Here is a 13,623-nt window from a genome sequence, read left to right as displayed (position 1 = left end):
CGGTTTACGACAGCGTGGATAATCACCTCACCTCAACTACCAAACGTACACATCGGTATTTATAGAAGGGCTAGCTACTGACGTGACGCATGGCCAGACGTTAAGGAGGAACGAACAGCGGTCGTACCTTTTCCTGCGCCTCGAAGCCCCGTTCCTTGAGCCACTCGGGGTGAAGCTTGTACTGGCGCACGAGCGAACTGCTGCGCGACCCGTCGCTGGCCATAGTCGTGTCGCTGGCCGTGGACAAGCTGCGAGCTCGCCTGCAGTTACCACCGGCGGCCACTCGACGCTGCCGCCGCTGACGCCTGCACATTCGGGGTTTGGAAAGCGGGCAAATAGGAGAAGTGAAATACTTATGTATGCAAAGTTTGCCTCTTGCCCTCGACGTTCAGCTACATGCGAAGCGCCGTTTCCTATGCAGCAGAAAAACTACACTAAAAGCAAATTCTATAGCGATGTTATGGGAATTCATAATTGGAATCTCAAGTTTACTTTAACACATAGAAAATGGAAATATAAAGAAGCAACATTAAAAATTGGCAGTGGCTTAGCTCGGCTATGCCATGATATACGTAGCGAAAGCTAAGGCATAGCATGGTTAGCTTTGGTTAATCTTGATTGCAAGTCCACGTTAGTCTGGTTGTCTAGCTATGTTGCGGCGTTTAGCCAGTGTAAGATTCGTCGGACGATCTCGCCGCTGCCACCATTTGTTAGAGTTGTCGGACGATCTACGAGCTGTAGGCCGATCTCACTGCTGCCATTCAGATTTAAAATTTGGCAGTCGTAGCTGTAGGAAGGAGCTTGACTCTTCGTCGGGACTTAGGAGAGCAGGATTTATTGACATGTTATTTACAGTTGAACATGGGATACATCGACAGTCTAGCGTGACTCCCAAATGGTACCCGCAAGACGAGCATACAGCAAACGAGCACACAGCTCACTAGTACATTTCGAGCACGACAACGAGCACACCCTAGCAGCCGACAATCGCTGCTTATAAGCACTCTGCTCGACGTCATAATTCGACGTCATTGAAGATGACCCGCCCTTTTGGAGGAGAAGGGCTCACATACACGTGCCGCACACACACACACAGGTGTAATGGTCCGGAGCCGACGTCAGAGGGGCTTCGTAGAACTCTGAGCCGGCCCGCGTAGCATGCCCGGGTAGCACATTGTCTTGCATCTTGGTCGGCGCGTGGGAAGGAGCCTTCGTCGGCGTTCCCGTGGCAACTCCCCCACTCATAGCAGAACAGGGCGGCGTTGTCGTGTTGCGCACAAAGCCTGCTTCGTCGAACTCGGAGCCGACCCGGGTTGGCTTCCGGGTAGCACATTGTCTGGTGTCTCGAAAAGCGCATGGGGAGGTTCCGCCAATTACCTTCCCTCGAGGACTCCCCTGAGCTAACCCCTCGCCACGTGGCTGCCGGTTATCCGCAGTTCTCTCAAGTGCGCCACCGTCCCGGTTGGATCGGAACACGTGCAGCGGGCTGAAATAGCTGCAGGCCGATCCTAACACCAGTCGTTCGGCGCAATGTTCGTCTTTTTCGTGGGCGATTCGTTTCCTCATCTCGTTCCGATGTCGATTCCAGGCCTCCTCCTGCTTATCAGGATTGTCGCCATTCATACTGCCGCTTCAACTGTGGTTGCGGTGCACGCGAGCTCTCCTTTTCAATCCTCCGACATGCTATCAGGCATGCCACGCAGCTGGCGAAGCGAGCGGAGGCGAGCGCAACGACGAGGAACGCGGTGTGACGTCATACCAAACGGCGGGGATTGAAAGGTGCGGCGCTGCGCAGCGGCGGAACACCTGTGGCTCGGTGCTACTAGTGGCGCATGTGCAGTAGTGACTAGGGAGCGAGAGATAGAAATATTCACGGCGAGGCGCACATTGTGACGTCATGTGCCTCCTTGGAGCACCGCCACGGCGAAATCGCAAGTTCGCCGCCAGTAAAGCTTTCGCTTTAAAAAGAAGAAGACAGCGACTGAGGAAAGCAACTAAGTGGCACGCCAACGCTTACAGAAATGCATTTTAGGTATAATTTATCAAAAATGGCGCCAGTATCTAACGTTATTCAATATATATGCACAGTATATTCAAAATATACTGCGCAGTCCATCGTTAAACGGAAAACTTTCGCAGCGCTGGCGCGCTAACTGCAACTAAAAGCTGAAGCTATACACTTCAGTGCACTGCGTAGGTGTGTGATAACGCCGCCAGTTAGTGGGTGTAGTTCAGTGGCTATAGCTCTGCGCTCCTAAAAACGAGGTTGCGGGTTCGATCCCGGCCGCAGCCCCTACATTCCGATGGAGACGAAATGCAAAGCGCTCGTGCGCGGTGCATTGGGTACGCGTCAAGTAACCTCAGGTGGTCGAAATTAACACGAATTCTCCCACTACGGCGTGCCTCACAGTGAAATCGTGGTTTTGGCGAGTAAAACCCCATATAATTTAAGTTAGTTTCCGTACTCGCGACGAGTGTCCTCAGAAAGCAACTACGAAGCCATTTTAGGCCTTTTAAGTTAACAAATAAATACTGGTACTTTATAAAGCCTGCTGGGAAAGAAAAAGAAAACGGGGTGTACCGGACGTCCTGTATGAAGTTCTGCGTCGAGCTGCTGGTGAGCGCGCGCAGGCCGCTCCGCTGGTCGACCGTGACGAGCTCCCGCTGCATGATGGCGAAGAATCGCTCGATCAAGACGGTGCCGAAGACGACGATGAACGAGCTGGGCAGGAACAGGCTCAGCGCCAGCACCACCAGCTGCAGGCTGAGGAAGAGCGGCTGCGTGCGCAGCGCGAATCGCTGCAGCGCGTGGAGGCACGCGCGCGCGAACACGGTCGTCTCGTCTCCCACGATGGCGATGGCGAACATCATCCACGCAGCCAGAACGCGGGGCTGCGGTCACAGAAGACGTTGTAGTTGATGATGATGATGGTGACGTTCATGATGACGTTGTTTAGACGAAGTGCTCCTGCCAAACTATGGTGGCTATAGCGAAAGCACGATATTGCTGTTGTTGGCGGCTGGTGTTGCCGATGATGGTGATAGTGTTGATCGTGATCATGATGCTGCAGATCGCGATTTTGTTGTTGTTCGGACAAAAACGTCTTTTGTCAGCGCGGCGAAAATGAGCGACAGACGATTCAAATGTTCAAAATATTATGTCGATGTCGATGGCGGCGCCACAGCATGACTTAGCATGGAACGGCACCCAAGCTTCGCGATCTCGCTCGTACGTGGCATCATAAACTGGAACCGCTTTAAGAGAGCGCCGCTATATAAGTTATGGTGCTGAGACTGCACAAAATGGAAATGTAGCACTAAAGTGCCTTATCCCGACCAGCTGCATGTTCGCAAAGAAAGATAGTATGCCTGGTAATATCGTGCATACGATATTAGCAGACAAAGACATTCGCCGTTTAGTTCGCTGCTTCGAACCGCATTTTCTTGTAAGCAACTTTTGAAACCTTGCCCTCAAAGGCTAATCTTGTCTAGCTGAGAAGGCTCAGTTCAGTATAGAGCTCACGTGTTTTTTTTTTCGTGCTTTTATTCTTATTGTTCTATATTTATTATTTCGCGCGTGATGGAAGTGACTGATCTTTCAACATCTTTCTGACTTCGCGAATGTCAAAACTCACGTGCACACTATAAAGGAACCTCAGGCCCCTTGCGAAAAGGATGCTTCAGATTCAATGGCATATCAAGGGAACGTATCTTGAGAACGCAGAAACTCAACGGAAACACAACAGTGTCAACAGCGTTTGTAAGAAGTGCCCAAGATTAACTCGGCATCCTTCACTATACGGCGTCCCTCATAGTCCCATTGTTGCTTTAGGCCTCGTTAAGCCTCGTTATAATCAACCAGCAACTTATAGCGTCACGTAGCATGAGAAGGAGATTAACTCGGATGATGCGCCAACTAGTTCAGATAGACATAGCACTTGCTTAGAGGCATAACATTCACAAGACAGTACAAAGCACACACAGAGAAAACTAGGAAACACCGGTGTCTGAACGCAAGCTCACGCCGATAAATTCCGCGGCCAGTTGGTCCGCGGCGTAGATGCCCGCCAACGGCAGTATGACCAGTGGCAGCAAGGCCGCGACCGCAGGCGGCAGCAGGCTCCCCGTGAGCCACACCAGGGTCATCAGGACGCAGTAGATGCCTACGCCTTCCTGCATACACGACTCTCCTTGCATTAACCGGATAACAGTCACGTGTACGCGGTAGTTTATTCTTACGCCGATTCGGCGCTGAGGTAATAAGTTAAGATTTTTTTAGAAGTTTTATGCCAACACTGGCATAAATCTGGAAAAGGCCCGGTGTCCCTCTTGTCGATCTCAATGATTCACCGAGTTTTGCAGCCCTTATGAAGGTCTCTTTCTCTCTTAAAGAATTACCGTTGGTATGGTTCGGCTTCAGTGTTTTGTAACAGTGGTATAAACTGTATGTATCCGTAGTTTATACGGACATTGTTGTTAGTCATGTAGCTCCAAAATCCACCTCTCCATACCCGCCTGTCTATGTGATCTTGTGGGGATTTGGGGAATTCGACGCGCCATTGCGCGGGCGCATTTCACCCATGTCTGCAATCCTTTTTGCCACGTCGTCCTTGCTCCGAACCAGTTTTGGCGGTGGCACTCCACTTGCGGTGGTTCGCGGTGAGGGCGGAGCTAGTTACGTCACGGAGCGGCCCCTTGTGGCTACTGCCGTGACGGTAGCGACTCTCTTGCTCCTTGGGACAGCGCCTGGTACGTACATGCTTCCTCTCGTCCGCCGACACCTTTGTGACTAGGACTGAGCTCACGCACGGTGCCTTTGCCCGTGCGGGGAGCGCGTACCTCGTGTTGTTCCTATCCCGACGCTAAGCCGAAGAACGGGTGCCTAGTGCTCGCGCGAGGTCATACCACGCCGAGCCGCACTCATCGGAGGCCCAAGCCGAAGGAGATTGCCCGAGCTCTCCCGAGTTGACCCATCGGTTATCGCGAGAGCGAGTAGCATAGCCGCCGGGACTTTTCCTAGCGGCGCGTCCCAGCTTGAGCCTGTGCTCTCGCAGCGACGTGCTACAGGCGCCCCTAACTGTATTTTCGCCCTTGGTGCGGGACCCCTTTGGTTCCCCGCCGTCCCGGGACCGGGCGTTCGTGCAGTGTTGGGTGCCGTTGGAGACAATAAACGGTTTCCGTCAATTTAGGGCAATACTGTGTTCTTGCGTGCGTCGCTCGGTAGCCCCTCGTGGCCTGAGCTCGCGCGCAGCGGCGCTAGAGGCTGACGGCTGACGCGGCCCTGTGGCTCGCTAAGCTCGAACCCGCGGTGGTCGGTACTCCTGTGAGACCCCAAAACCCCACAATCTTCACCGCGGCCCTTGGCATATTGAGATAAAGGTATACTAAAGGGAACACTACATCTCCCCTCACGCGAACCTTCAGTTAGTGTGTTCTCGTTTCCTGTCATCCTTGTGTAACGTTACGTTGGCCTAACCTGTCGAATTGAAGCCGCACCGACGACATGCGACGGCTATTCAGATTAAAACATCAAACATGGATTTATAAAATTTTCAGCATTAAGTTTATCGCACACGAAAGTCGGGGGGCGTTCCAATTTTTGTACAGAACCTTCATATTGTTCACAGCTCAGCAAGCACTGCCTTCGACAGTCTCACGCTCCGTCAAGCGCTGCGACTGATCTTACCGCATTGCCGAAGACGAATGGCAGCAGGTAGACAGGCATCAGGAATTGGAGAAGTTCAGTGAACCTGCGCTCTCGCCTTCGGCTCTCCGCATCCTGCGTCCTTGAGGATGTCTTCTTTGCCAACTCGCCTGAGGTGACAATTAAACATACACTATAAGTGTTTTGTTAGGCTGTATAAACAGCAATATCGGCCCTAAAATATCTGGCTGCAGCCAACATGCCATGTTAAAATTTAACTTGTTCGAGCGCCTTCTAGCTATCGATCAATTTGCCTCGGCGATTCCATTATGTTTGTCTCATAGTGGCATAAAAACGGGAACGCTAAAAATAACGGGCCATCTGCCTCTCCGACGAAACTTTTTGAAGTTTATTTTGTAGAAACGAAATGCGTTCAAGTGAGTGCTGGGCGTTTATGTTTTAGAGATGCGAGTTGCACGTCGTAATTGAGAAGTGCTTGAGCTTGCGCTGTGGTGTTGCATCTCTCTTGCTCCGGGTCCCCATTATGGACCCTATAAAACGACGCAGGACAGGCATTCCTAAAAGTGAGGTTATCAAAAATAGCGTTAGGGGCAGGGCAGGATACGGAATCTCTTGCCTCTTACGCCGTGTGTCGTGACAGCAGACGCTCACCTCCACACCGCAGTAAAGTACGGGACGAGCTCAATGCTACTTAGCTTCTATGATCGGAGGTCGGTGGTTCGGCGGATTAAGCACGACGTGACCGGTGAACGCATTTATAACGGCCTCCGAAATCAGTCACTTCGTAAAGGTCACGCGCCACACAGCTCACAATAGAACTGGGAACGAATTATTCAGCTTCTATACAGGTAATTTCGTTGTACAAGCGTTCGACTTAATTTGCACCAGTATTCGCGGCGCGCGCCCTATATATGATGATCGACACAGACGCGTTAACCCATTAAATCTTCGCAGCTTGGCTATACCATAAAGGAATCCTGCACAAGCCACATGGACGTGCTACACTTGCATTTACGACACCTACGTCGCTGAAACCCGCCGCTGAGGCTACGAAGAATAGGAACGACATTCCGGACGATGAGACAAGCGTTTCATCACCAGCGGCAGTTTGATGCGCCGAGCTCCGCACAGCGCAGTGCCCAAGCTTGGGAACGTACACTCGGCCGTAAAATCTTACGGACCACGGGATACGAGAAGTTGAATATCTCTGCAGCCTCGGAACGCAGCCTGCAGTTATTTTCAGCCTGTATTATAGTATACGCGTACAACATGGTGATGTGCGGTTTTACTGTCTACGGTGGAAAACTGTCCAGATGTTCGGTGCATTTTCTTTTTCAGATCTCACGATCCGTAAGATTTTGCAGACAAGTGCATGTGCTTGTTTCTTCGAATGTTACCACACATACTTATAGCATCAAAGTCTGTTAAGACTTGCAGGTTTAACAAGTGAGCGCCATCCAAAAAGGACAAAAGGCAGACGCAAGACAAGCACTTGTCATGTGTCTATACCTTCTTTTGTTCCGTTTAAGGTGTGCGCTCAAACCAGCAAGTATGAACCAAGTATATGGGCAAGAAGTTCTGTAAAGTCAGGCTAGGTTGACATTTCGCAAGTCTTGGGCCCTCATGCCGCATTATAAGTGATTGGAGCAGTCGTCGTGAATGAGAATCTCATCTTTCCAATCATACTTCTGCTCGCTAATGTGTGTGTTCTAGCACTGCTGGTATCTGTGAAATCTTTTCTTGCAAGATTCCCGCAGGGAAATGTCAAGACATGCAGCGTCGTCCACTACATAGCAAAGACACCGAAGGACAGCGAAGGTTCTTACCGCTGTAGTAGCGTTCGCTGCTCTGAAGCAAAGTTTGTGGGGCGCCGGAAGTGGACATCGCCGACGAGGTTTACTTGAGTCGGGCAAGGAGTCGGGGAAATAATAGGGCCGTCTTTTGCGGAAGGAGCTGCGATGTGCTCGCAAAATAAGGGACGTACGATTCGGCGAACGCCGCCGCGTGAGCCGAACGCTGCGTGGACACGTTCTTCTTAGTCTTTTCCTTCTTCCGCACGCTCTTGACACGCGCTCACAAGTGGGTATGGTATTAAATGCAGACTAAAAGACAATCACATAATTTCTTGAAAACTGAACAGGATAAAAAAAGGCATAAATAGAACGTGTGCTACGATTCCGTGCCGCAGTCCTGCAGTGGCGAAATTTTGCAGATAACTCTTTCCTTCTTAGATGTTCCAAGCAAGGCCATCTTAACGCATAAAGCTTCGCGACTTTGTAAAATTTTAAATTTAATGAAGTTTATTTCGCTTCATTGCTGTAGAATGCCCTTATGAATTTATCGCGGCCATGGTACTGCCTTGAGACGCTTGGCGCGTTTCGCTTTGGTCACCTCGGCTAGCTCGATCGTTGCAATGAGTAGTGACTGTGCGTGTTCATAGCGTCTTCTGCATTTCGAATACAGATTGTTCTGAAATTCACGACAGTGAAGGCATATAAAACGTAATATACAGAGCCGCAAGGACATCTGAGTCCACAAGCACGACTATCAGACAAATCCATGTACTTCCCATCATTCCCATGGTGCCGGGACAACGACTGCAGCGCCAGAGTTCCCGCTAGTATAATGTAGGAAGCTCAATGGTTGGCGGTACCTTTGACTAGTTAGGCCTACATTCGAGCGGTCGGTAAATGAGTCCGATGAAGCCGCGGTTTGCGTGGGTCACTTATGCTCTTCGCAGTGGGCGCCAGAAGTGGCTAGGGCGTCATACTACACTTTCGCAAGGTCATGTTCGCACAAATCCTGAAAAAGACAGAAACCGGGAGCTGCAAGAAGCCTGAGTGAGCGCAAGCAACGCTCGCAGCGAAATCCTTATGTAGCTTCCACAGTGCTTGTGGCAAAGTCAGCCCCGAGATTCTTTTCTCTCGCACCCGCTTGTATTCGCGCCTGCGCAGAAACGCCGTTCGATCCCTGAAATGAGCGTGGCTGTGTTCCAATACGCGTGCGTCTATTTGTCGTACAAAAATCCCTCACGTGACCTGATCCTAGGTGCCTAGGGACAGCATCATTTAGGGATTTTTGAGAAGGCGCGATGCTGGCGCCGAGCGACGCCGTGGCGAGTTCGTCCTCGGCGTGATCGTTCTCTGGACCGCGCGTTGTTCAACATTGGCCATGTAATCGTGCGTGCGTTGCTTATGTGTTGGTTGTAGGTTCTGTGTTACTTGGCGGAAAGCCGTGAGTAGTGGCGGTGCGGCAATGCGGCTTTGGCCTCGATAAGCTCTGGCACTACAGAATCTGCGTTGTGTGACCCGTGCTTTCTTGAGAACCCGGCGGTGGTGACAATTGAAATATCGAAGTGGCCTAGCGCCTCGGCAGCGAAGTTCTGCGAACCGCGATGTGGCGTCGCCGTGTCCGACTTTGCTTAACGGACATCGAGGGATGTGCTGCTCGCTGCAAGTCATGTGAATGCAACTGCGTCGAGCGCCCACTGTTCAGCGCTGAATGTGTGTTTGGTGTGCTGTGCTTGAAACGAGTGGTGCAGCCGTGCAGCGGGGGTGGCGGAAGAGCAGAGTGGCTTAGGATTTGCGCGTTCACAGACATGTGCTCCCGTCTTGGTCTCATTAGCAGCTGTCGCGGGATTGTGGTGTGCTAGCTCCTTGGCTAGTATGAAGTTTACGACGCTAACACACAGCATGTTCACGTTTTTCCGCGCTATATGTCATTTGCATGACGGCCGAGGTGAAAACGAGACATATAAAATTACTTTCTATTGTGGAAGTTCTGGAAGTCTTATTACGCAAGGAGTGCGAACTTAAACATAAACACATATGTGTGTCTAAAATTTTGAATTACCTATAATACCCTTTACGACTGATAAGTGGGCTACACGGCCTGTGTGAATCAACTACCGTATGTTGCGACACTCTTAGGTGTGGTAGACTGATGCATGGTGCGCGTTTATTTCTCTACGGTTGTAAAAACCATTTGTTTATTCACTCAATACAAATGTACGGCTTCTTCGCCGCAGTACATTTTAGTTACGCGGTGAAGCATACTAAAAGTGGGAGGGGGCCACTATCAGCCAGCATAGTATGTCCACTTGAGGCATACTATGCTGCCATACTTGAGCATAGTATGACCTGAGAGGCGGCGGGTTCGCGAGCGTATGATTAAAGAACTCTTATTATGTCCAGTGACAGTGGCCCCTCTTCACTTTTAGTATGCTTCACCGTACATTGCTTAGGCTTCACCGCGAAATATTAGTGTATTGCGAGAAAGATAATCCTAAAAAGCCTAATTATGCAAAGTTTCTATTGTAGCTTGCTACACCGCAATACAGGGGTGAAAATTAGCGTCATGCAGTAAAGCATACTAAGAGTGGAAAGGGCACATAGGTTTACACTGTGCTCATTATTTTCAATTGTGACCTAATTTGCAAGTGCATCTGTGCTCGTGGTAAGCTTCATTGACAATTCTTTGTACATCACAAATTCATATTGCAGGGAAGCTTACTAAAGCACATTCGCCATTATGGTACGTGTTATTCACCTTCAATGCAGGAGCACAATGCGGATTCTTGCCCCTGCTTTTTGCTGGACTGCACATGCTCATTGAGAATTGATTCATTGTTCATAAGTGCACTGGTATTTTACTCTAAACTGGAGGGCTCAAGATAATATGGAAGCACAATTCTTATTAAAGGGACAAGATGTTGCCGAGATGGTTGCAGCACAGCTTTTTTTTTTCTTCCAGGCACCTTTTCTACTTGAAGCTTCCATTGCAGTGTTTCGAACCTCTTTGAACCAGCACATAGTGTATATAAAAATTGGACACTGATTGGGAATATCACCTAAGTTCATGCCTATATATAGTAAAAAGATGTAGCACGACCAGACAAAATAAAAGAAGGGGGTGGGCTGTAGCAATACTAAGTGTTAAATGGTGCTTTATCCTTTCCCTTGAGTTTTCTTTCTGTTTTTGTGCTTTTTATGGATCCTCCGCAGTAACCATGCGAGTGCTGAGCTTGAGCTTGTTGGTTTCAAGTCTCATGGTTGTTACTAACAGAACAGTGTGATAAATGAACAAGGGCTTGGAGGCATCGGTTCACCTTGCTTGCCTCATGGTGCTGCTTCATAAGCACCATGAGCATCCAGGCCAACTAGGAAGGGAGGTTTGTTGCAATTGCTTCTGAACTTTATTGCCACCAAACCAACAGTGCTCTCAATGAGAGCTTTTGGACAGTAGAATGCTTGCACCCAGCAAAGTCTTAAGAAGGAAGCATTCAGGATGTGCAAAATGGGCTTTTGAAGCTGGGAGCATTACTGAAGGGGCTTTGCCCATCTGCCCTCTTTATGGATACACAAAGATGATTTCCTCTTTAAGAAGGATTGTTTCAGAGGTTGTTACATGGCAACAGTGTTGGGTGTTTAGTAGCTTGTCTTTGCCCACTGTTAATAACCTGTTCCTTCTCCAGTGCCCCTGTGAAGTGCCTACTTTTTGGACACAATGTGCTCTCCATGCATGCATGCATTTTTAGCTTGTAAAGACGTCTATTAACCCCTTGCCTCAAGCTGGTCCTTGCTGATGTCACCCAAGAAGGCATTGGAGAGTATGGCAATGTACACTTACAAAACACTGTTGATACCAGTGAAACCAAATTAATGGAGCTGCTGTTCTTTTTGTCCACTCCATCCTGGTTAGTTACAATAAGCAATGTCCGAACAGAAGGCATATGTAGTTGGTCGTGCATAGCCTGCGCACTAAGACTTGTTGGCATGTTATGACCTTAGCAGTGTTTATATGTAAAAACCTTCCGATGTGTTGATGACTCCCTTTTCCTTATCATACTTTGCCTGATGGAGCCAGCAAGTGGGTCAACCAGATGTTCAACAGGCTTCCCACTAGTTTTCCCAGAGTCTCCTTTACCAGGGTGCTGCTCATAGATATCTGTTTTCTTGACCTTGCACTGCACTTCAACCATGGCCACACTTGCTAAACCTATAGCATGCGATCAAAAAAGTGCTATACATCATGTTGCTCCAAACTCGTGACATGTGCTACAAGGCCTTGAGGAACACCCTAATTTATTTACGCCCTCATCATACTGTACGAAGCTTCGCATGATAAGTGCAACAATTAACATCTGCTGGTTTTTCAGTGTTATTCCTGTCCAGCTTGCTGAAAGCTATCCTGAGTGTTTCAAAAGCAAACGACCGCTGCTGGACAAGAAGTGCTTAAAACAAGGGTCGCTATAACCACATATGTAACACGAAATGAAGGCCACTGAGTATACAGGCGGTTTACTTCATATCCGAGAAGCTTGGTTCTCCCTTTGCTAGTGAGTGAACTCAACTTGCCCCGAATACATGGCCTGTGACAAACTATGTGCCAGATGCTGTGTCCCCTGCAAAGCTGAAGATGTGTATGAGATCCTGACACCCTGCAGCGGCTTCTACACTGGGCAAACAGGCTACTATAAAAACGACTGCCTTTACTAATATGCTAATAACATGAAAACAGGCAGAAATTTGGCTATTCATTGGACCCAACTGCAGGTGCAAGCCACTCTTCCACCAGATGTGTGTTGTTCACAGAAACTGGAGCTATACAAATGCAGATAAAAACAATGATGTTTGAAAGTAGTAGAGTTGAACTACATTCTGCACAAGCAGTGCTATCTGCAGCGCTGGTACCTTATAGCCACAATTCATGGCTGCACCATCATGCAAAGGCACTATTCTTGAATTATTAACTTCTATTATATTTATGGTGGCCATATATGCAATTACATATCCACATTGTGTGCAATATGGTTAAATGTCAATTATGATAACCATTCCTAATCTGAAATGCAACAAAAGAGCAAATATAGGCAACAAATTGCAATTCAAAGACACAAAAGACAAACAGTGCACAGGATAAGTGATAGACTTCCTTTCATTGAAGAAGAAACGCGACATGTGTCATGCCACCACCAGTGGGTAGCAATCTTTCAAGCTTGGGTGACAGAGGCAAAACTTAGCAAAATGCTACAATCACGCTGTAAAACGGCCTTGGACACAAAAAACCGACATCATATTGTACAGAATGAAAGGGCAAGACTCCATCTAAGAACAGTCTATGGTACCACATACTTGAAATGGTGTAAAATATGTTGACATGCCCTACCCATAAAGAAAAAGCAACAAACACAGAAAGCACGCCTTAAAATGCAATGTGAAGAGTCTGAAACCAAGAAAAAACAACCCGAAAAAGGTTTCGCTAAGTCTTTCAACGATTAAAATTGTCAAACTGTATCATCACTTCTTAATGAACCTGCACAGCTGAAAAGGAAGGAAGGAAAGCTCAATAGCAGGGCTGCAGAAAATGTCACCGAATAAATATACTTTGCTTACCAACGATACCCGTGGTTTAGTTGTGGTCTGTGTATAAACTAATTGTGTATAAACTTTTCTTGTTTAGAATGGTTTAGCGGATAGAGAAAAAATGACCATAAGAACACCAGGTGTATGCATAGTCTACGCACAAAAAGCCACTGCTTTCTTACTTTATTTTCTCTGTACTACTATTCATGAGTATTTAAGTGCCTTAATAGCACTGCTAACATCCTACTGCAAAACACTAGATTGGGCAAGTTGTGGCATAAAGAAAATTGCAGTTTCACTCATAATGTGAAACAATGATGCAGTAGCTGGTGAAATATGCGCAGGAAGCTTACTTCATGCAGTGTTTGTTGAAGTGAACACTTGCCAATGCAAGTCGGTAATCTCCTTAAAAAAGTAAAATAAGTAAGAGTCGTATTTATATGTGGGAGTTGTGCCTCAGTGTTGAAGTGGAAATACTTGGCTTTTCTTCCTCCTCTTTCATATCCGGACTTAGCCACTGATCCACACCAAAACAACCCTTTAGCTTCTTACTGCTGAATTCGTTTTGGTTTTCTCAAATCTATATTTGGGCTA

The sequence above is a fragment of the Dermacentor andersoni genome, chromosome 3, assembly GCF_023375885.2.
Source record: "Dermacentor andersoni chromosome 3, qqDerAnde1_hic_scaffold, whole genome shotgun sequence".
NCBI classification, from domain to species: domain Eukaryota; kingdom Metazoa; phylum Arthropoda; class Arachnida; order Ixodida; family Ixodidae; genus Dermacentor; species Dermacentor andersoni.
The sequence above is the reverse complement of the archived record's forward strand: the minus strand, read 5'-3'. Positions refer to the sequence as shown.